The sequence below is a fragment of the Narcine bancroftii genome, chromosome 8 (assembly GCF_036971445.1).
Source record: "Narcine bancroftii isolate sNarBan1 chromosome 8, sNarBan1.hap1, whole genome shotgun sequence".
In the NCBI taxonomy this organism is placed as follows: Eukaryota; Metazoa; Chordata; class Chondrichthyes; order Torpediniformes; family Narcinidae; genus Narcine; species Narcine bancroftii.
This window is the reverse complement of record NC_091476.1, coordinates 59,209,497-59,217,347: the sequence shown is the minus strand read 5'-3', so window position 1 is coordinate 59,217,347 and position 7,851 is coordinate 59,209,497. Positions and strand designations below refer to the sequence as shown.

General features: G+C 45.2%; 1 long non-coding RNA gene across 1 annotated transcript in view; it reads right to left on the bottom strand.

Annotated features, from left to right (window-relative positions):
* Positions 1 to 2,122: 2,122 nt before the first annotated feature.
* LOC138740738 (uncharacterized) overlaps positions 2,123 to 7,851 on the bottom strand; it is a 28,519-nt gene continuing 22,790 nt past the window's right edge. The window contains exon 3 of the long non-coding RNA XR_011343145.1: positions 2,123 to 2,518. This is a non-coding gene — a long non-coding RNA (uncharacterized lncRNA). The remainder of the gene's footprint in view (positions 2,519 to 7,851) is intronic.

Below are 7,851 nucleotides of genomic sequence, written 5' to 3'. Positions count from 1 at the left end.
GTCAATCTGGGCTGAGAAGTGCAGTTGGGGATGAAGGTTGAAACTCATTCACACTGCAGAAGGAGGCCATTTTCAGCCCATTGTTCTGTGCCAGTGGTGGTCAGATCACCTCTTACAGCACTGGGACTGCATCATTGCAGGTCACAGACCCTTGAGCACCCAATGGGATGAGGGATTCAGCCTCTCCTGCACTTTCAGGCTGGAGTTCTAGACCCAACCAAGGATTTGTCTTTGTCCCCTCCAATACTGCCACCAATTAAATCTTTACATCTCAGCAGCTTGGGTTTCGAGCCTCTTCTTGGGGTGGTTAAAGCAGTGTGTGGTGCATCAGCCTCCATTAGTCATGGGATTTGGCAGTAGCACGTCTATCTCCACAGAGACGTGTTCCCTTCTCTTTGACTCATTTCATTATTTACAACCCCTCCAGACTACTTGTGATTGACATACCTTCCCACCCCTCCCAGGGGCACCAATCTCACTTGTCTCATCCCGTTTCCCTTGATCACCATCCTATCACAAATATTCCTTCAGCCTATTGGACTCCTCAATTCTCCCTGTTCTGATTAAGTAATTGACTTGATACATTCGCAGTTCCTCTGTCCACAGGTGCTGGCATCGCTGTTTAGTGTTTCTAGAATTCTGTATTTATTTCACACTTCTGCCATTCAGAACGTCTTGTTTTCAGTGTGGAGTTTCTCTCCAGATGGGACGTGGGAGCACTGTCTAATTCAGCCCTTTGTAGGTCCCTCCCTCTCTGATATAGTCAGTTTGCTTCTCTCCAGTTCGTGTCTCACTGGTTTTCCCAACGTCTCTGTTTGAAATCACTACTTGTGGAGTTTGGCGTAGCAGGTAGCGCAACTCCTTTACAGCACCTGTGGTCAGGACCGATGTTTGAATTCCACACTGTCTGTAAGGAGTTTATATGTTCCTGTGTCTGCGTGTTTTCCCTGAGGGATCCGGTTTCCTCTCACCATTCGAAATATACCAGGGGTGTAGGTTAATTGGGTGTAAATTGAGCAGCACAGATCCATGGCCTGAAATGGCCCATTACTGTGCTGTATGTCTAAATTTTTTAAAAAATTTAAAAAATGTAAAATTTAATAAAACTTTTGTTGTGCAAAGCAAAATTTTAATTCATTCAACTGGTCCCAGATGGTTATTACATGTCGAAAGGTACAGTGAGATATAATGGCAATTCAATAGATGAGGTTATTTGTTGGATAATTTTCCTTCTGTTTTATGATCAAAGGTCTCTTCTCAGCTGCCATCCTGAAGGTCTTGGAAGAGCTGAGCAAACTCTGTTAATCCTTCAAAATCTGTGGAATCCAAGGGCAACAGCAGCAATGATTCATTTAGCACAGGCCTTGCCAAAGTGAGGACCCTCTCTTCATCAGTGCCTGCCTAACCTTAACCACCTGTACTGGGAGCTACTGTTACTCAAACACCAGAACACATTTGAACAGCGGAAGGATGACATAAGGAACAGGCTGCCGGACAAGGTGGTTGAGACCGGTCCCATTGCAACATTTACTTGTTATGTAGATAGGATGGGTTCAGAGGGATGTGGGCCAAATGCAGGCAGGTGGGACCAGTGTAGATGGGACACTTTGGTTGGCATGGCTAGGTCTCACCAAGGGGCCTGTATGACTCTGTCCGTCTATATGGATTCTGGTCCAGACACGGGGATGTGCTGGGCCAACCCCTGGTTTCTCTTGATTAAGGAAGCTTGGTAATGTGGTGCCCATTGGACTTTAACCCAGATGTTGGGTTCCTAGCTTCTCTTCCTTTCCCTTTAATTCAACTACACAAGTTTTATTTCAGTTCCATGGGCATACAAAGACAAAAAACCAGGAGGCTCCGGGTAAACTGGAGTCGAGAACTGTTGCATCAAAGATCAGGGCAGTCATCAATCTGAAGGAACAGCAACTGACATTGAGTCCTGCACTTTGAGGGTTCAGTGACCCACCCCCACCTTGCTTCTGTGAGGAACTAAGCACCAGCTCACCACCTGTGGGTGCAAGCTGGAACATACCCACACGTACATGTCTGCTCTCTGCCTCATCTTTGCCAGGGAAAGGCCAAACAAGGTACTAATTGATACTAAAGACAAAACACTATGGGCTTATTTCAAATGTGGATTTTATTTTGTTCTTCAATTAAACATTGAGCAAAGGTTTATTTTTCCAAATTGGAACTAAAAGATAACAGCTTAAACCACCATTGCATTGTCTAAACCCAGCCAGGTCCTCCATGCAATAACCTAATGTCTTCCACCCTCACTTCTACTTTGCTGCACTCAAAGCAGTGTCAAAAACAAAAAAGAAACAGCAAAATAATGAAAAAAATCACCAGATACAAAGACTCCGTCCCCAAATATGGAAAGCAGGAATGCTCAGATTATTGGTGTGCCAGCAATATTGGTGCAAAGCAAGCTGGTTGGTATTGGGAGTGAAGGAGCTGGTCTGGCACGGTTATGACGAGGTTGATTCCTTTGCCTCCTTCTTCTCTTGGTCAATCACTGCAACAAAAAAAAAATCCAGTTGAACAGCCAAGTTCCTTCTCGAAGATCACAATCAGTAGTCGTATCGGGGGATGCTTCCTCTCTCTTCTACCCTCCTGCTGTATCCACCTCTGACCTGTTAGCCTGAGCCACTCCCCCTTGTCCCTTCCTCCCTGCCCCTGTCCCCCACATTTTTTTTTCAGACACCTACTGTCATCCTGCAAATCATCAGCCAGTGAGCACGACGTTAGTAGATAGTGGAAGGTATTCTAAGAGATTGGGTCCAAGTATTTGGGTAGACACATGGATCATCATCATGGCTTTTGTGCCTGGTTGGCCATGTTTTACCAATATTGTGGAGTTTTTCCCCTCAGGAGGATATCAGGAAAGTTGATGAAGGAAAGGCCGCGGATATCTATCTTTCACATCCCAGATACTGAGTGACTTGCTCCAGCATGTCTGTCTATTGCTTCCGAAATACCCCAGGTAATCTATTGCCTTTTGGAGAGGTTGTAATCCATCCTCCTAGCACCCAGACCCTGCTGATATGGCCCAGGGAAGTATCACAACTTTTTGCTTTGAAAGAACTAGTTACTGAGGTTACTTCACAATTGGGCAAAGCATCTTAATCCCACAGCCAAATCTGAAATAACAGAGTGAACTGGTGAACAAAATACATGCAGAGCACCCATTTTAATTGTACGGGTCTGTTGCATTGTGGAAACATGGAACGCGAGGAGACTTGCTGGGAACGTGAGGAGACTTGCTGGGAACGTGAGGAGACTTGCTGGGAACAGCCTCCTCCAGAGCCGAATGAGGGGAGGAAATTCAGAAAGCAGAGAGCTTCAAAATTCCTCAAATTCCCACACATATAGGATCAATGCCATCAGGGCTCTGGCTGAACATGTGGGATCTGACAGGAAGAACAGGCCATTCAGCCCCTCGAGGGGGTTCCTTCATTAATTCCAGCAGGATAGAGCATCATGTGCCATTCCTCATGAACCCAACTCAAAGAACCCTGATCTCACCTGTACAGCCAAAAATTTTATACATTTTTGCAAGTGGAGGTGTTTGGAATGCACACATCTCAGGGGTTCATGCACTGTAGGCTGCCTCGAATTTTAACACCTCCCCTGTCCTGAAGCCCCTCTAGCTTCTCCCAGTCAACCACCTTTCCTTATTGTTTTGGATGCTCAACACATTTCTAAACTGAAGGGAACTGGAGGAAAATGTGTCTCGTCTTTCCTTCAGTCCCACCCTTCAGGAGGGCTGCAGGTGTGCCGACAACCCAGGATCTAGGTTGCAGAGAGCAGACAGTTGATGGACAGAACCCCAGCAGTTCCCACAAAGTCTTCTGAAGGAATGGCTTGTCTTTTACGGATGTTGAATGGATGCTTGGGAGTAGACAATGGGATCCCTGGCCGCCATTAAGCGGCCTAATCAAGCAAAAGAATGTTCACAGAAGAACTCTACCAACTTTGTAAACATCAGCTTAAAGTTTCAGCACATTGAAGAGCTCCAAATAGCCAATAATAAAGATTTACATCACAAGTAACCATGCTACACACGTTATGGACACTCCACCAATAACTCTCACTGCCTTAGAGAAGCAGCCAACATATTAATGCTGGTCATTCTCTCTTCACCCCCTCCCCCCGACAAAGAAGATTCATGTGTGAAATTGCGTACCACCAGTTTCAAGGGCAGTATCTTTCCCACCGTTATTAGACTCTTGAAGGAACCTCACACTGGCAACTTTTGCCCCCCCTACCAATTCTACACTTCTGTATCTTGTACTATGTACTAACACAGTATGTCTGCTTGGAAAACAATCTCTATCATGGCATCTTGGTCCATGTGACAATGAACTTGAGACCATTCTCTGCCCTTCCCTCTGTATTTTATACAGTTTTCACTCAGTTTTACATTGCATTGATTCCAAAAGACTTCAGTTTGCAACAGTGACTTCTGGGTTTATGGTGGATCTACCCGCAAATAGAAATGTTCACACATTGGAGTTGTCACTGAAACTGGGGTCCCTCTTCTTTCTGCTGTAACCTTCAAGGCAAATATCTGTGCTCCATTGGACTGTGGCTCTTTGTACCTGTAAGAGTTCGCTTGGAATGACACGCAATTCCTTTTCATCCTCTGCATCTCTATTGAGAACATTCCAACTTCTTTCTGACATTCAGCCGGACAACTTCACCCCTTGTCGCCTGCTACAGTTTCACCTATGGAGTTTGTTCACAGGCCTTTGCAGATTCCTTCAACCTGTCCACACGATGCCCATGAACATATTGATGTCAGTGACCTTAGGTGTGCAACTTTCACTCTTTGATCAAATGCATGTGACGAAGGTGGGGGGGGGGGGGAAGGTCCTGGGAAAACCTCTTATCACCTCACCCCCCCAACCCAAAATCATGAACAATGCACCTTCACCCCAATCCTCCCAACTAATTGCCAGCCCATCTTTCAATGAGGTGATGCATTTTGGAAGGACAAACCAGAAGGTCGGTTACTTAACAGTGTGGAAGAACAGAGGAAATTTGGGATCCAAATCCATACATCCCTCAATGTTGCCGCACAGGTTGATAGGATAGGTAAGAAGGTCTATTTCTGGGATACTGGGCTTCATAGGTCAGGGGATTGAGACCAAGAGTCGAGAGGTCATGTTGCAACACTACAAATCTCTGGTGAGACTACACTTGGAATATCGTTTTCAGTTCTGGTCATCTAATTATTGGAAGGAGGTTTTGCAGAGGGTGCAGACGAGATTTACGAGGATGTTACCGGAATTGGAAAATAAGTCTTATGAGATTCATGTGTGAAATTGCGTACCACCAGTTTCAAGGGCAGTATCTTTCCCACCGTTATCAGACTCTTGAAGGAACCTTACACTGGCAACTTTTGCCCCCTACCAACTCTACACTTCTGTATCTTGTACTATGTACTGACACAGTATGTCTGCTTGGAAAACAATCTCTATCATGGCATCAGATCTGGGAATTTTCCTTTTGGAACAAAGGATGAGAGGAGAGTTTATGAGAAGCATGGACACCCAGCACCTTTTTCCCAGGGCAGGATCAGCAAACACCAGGAGACATCTCTACAAAGAGGAGACATTTGTGTATTTTTTAAATACACAAAGAGTTGTAGTAGCCTGGAATGCATTGTCAGGGGTGGTGGTGGAGGATGGATTAATAGGGACACTTCAGAGATTCTTAGACAGGCACATGGATGAAAGAAGAAAGGAGGGTTATGAGGCAGGAAGGGTTTAATATTTGTTTCTTTTTTTGGGTCATCACAACATCAAGGGCCAAAGGGCCTGTACTGAGCTGCAGTGTTTTATGTTCTGTGGAGTTGGAAGGAGATAGTTACACTGATAACTGATAGTCACACTGCCAGTTAGAAGAAGGAAGGTAAATAGGCTGTCAGCACAGAGCCCCCCAGGGCCATTCCTCTCAACAATAAATAAAATGTTTGGACACTGTTTGAGGGGTGGGGGGGGGGGGGGAGTATAAAAAAACAGTGATCAGGGCTCTACCACAGAGCCTGGCTCTTTGACTAACAATGGAAGGGGGGAGAAGAGGAGAGTGACAGTGATTGAAGATACGATAGGCAAATAGATTGGATTCTGTGAACAAGATTGACACTACCAGATGCCGCCCATGTGCCAAGGTCAGGACGTCTCATATAAAGTCCACTGTGTTCTCAGACAGAAAGGTGAGCAGACAGATGTTGTGGTACATGTTGGTACCAATGAGCAGGGATGAGGTCCTGAAGAGGGAATATTAGGAGTTAGGAAGGAAGTTAAAAAGCAGGTGGTAATCTCAGGCTTGCTGCCTGTGCCATGCGCCAGAGAGGATAGGAATAGGTTAAATTTAATTTTAAATTAATTGGCAGATTTTAAATGGCAGATGAATGCATGGCTGAAGAGTTGGTGCAGGGTTAAAGTTTGTGGATTATTGTGATCTCCTTTAGGGAAGGACTGACCTGTACATCTGAACTGGAGGGAGAAAAAGGACAGGCTGCACCTGAACTGGAGGGAGACCAATATCCTGTCAGACCAGTTTGCTATAGCTGTTGGGGAGGGTTTAAACTAGTTTTACAGGAGGATGAAAACCAGAATGTGAGTGCAAAGAATAGAGCAGAAGGTAGAAAGTGGAAAGTGGCAGTAGGTTTGTGATGAAGAGGAGGAAGCAGAAATGTGGTCTATTTCAATGCAAGGAGCATTAGGAATAAGAGATGTTTTAAAAGAAATAGGATGGCAGGTAGACAAGAGTCGGGGGGGGGGTATCATTACTGGTCAGAGGTAGTATCACGGCTATAGAAAGGTAGGATGCTGCAGATGGAGTGTCCACTGATTCTGTGTGGGTGGATGTCAGAAATAGGAAGGGAGCCATCACTGTGCTGGGAGTAGTCTATAGGTCCTCAAATATCCCTCAGGACATCGAGGAGCAGATATTGGAATGGTGCAGGTACATTTCAACTTCTTGAATATTGACAGACATCTCCTGACTGCAACAGGGATAGATGGGGCTAAATTTGTCAGGTGTGTACAAGAAGGATTCCCGACACAGTATGTGGACTGGCCGACAAGAGGAGAGGCCATACTGGATCTAGTACTGGGTAATGAACCTGTTCAGGTGGTGGACCTCTAAGTGGGGGTGCACTTTAGTGAGAGTGATCACAAATCCCTGAGCTTTAGTATAGCTATGGACAAGGATGAAAACAGACAAACTGGGTAAGTGTTTAATTGGGGAAGGGCTAATTGTGATGAGATGAGGCAGGAAGCAGATGTTCGAGGGTGAAAGTACAAAACTAATGTGGAGGATGTTTAGGGACCACTTGCGTGGGCTTCTGGATAGGCTCATCCCACTGAGTCAGGGAAAAGACAGTAGATAAAGGTACTGTGGTTGACAAAACAGGTGAGGTCGCTAGTTAAGAGGAAGGAGGAAGCACAAGTAAAATTCATGAGAATTTTATGGTAGCCATGAAAGAACTTCAGAAAAGACTGAGGAGAGGTAGAAGGGGCATGCGAATGCCATAGCATATCAGAGTAAAGAGAACCCTAAGGCATTCTATGTGTACATGAAGAACAAAAGGATAATGAAAGTGAAGATGGAGCCACCAAAGGAAACGTGTGCCTGGAGGTGAAGGAGGTTGGGAAGGTCTTAAATGAATACTTTGCTTCAATATTCACCAGAGAAGAGGAGTCACGTGATGGAGTAGTGGCCGGACGGAGAACTCCAGCCCTCTCCAGAAAAGTCGGGAAAAACAAGAGAAAATACAAAGGCACAGAAATAAAAGTTAAAGAAAAGTGAGTATAAAGGTGGAAAGAAGATGGAGAC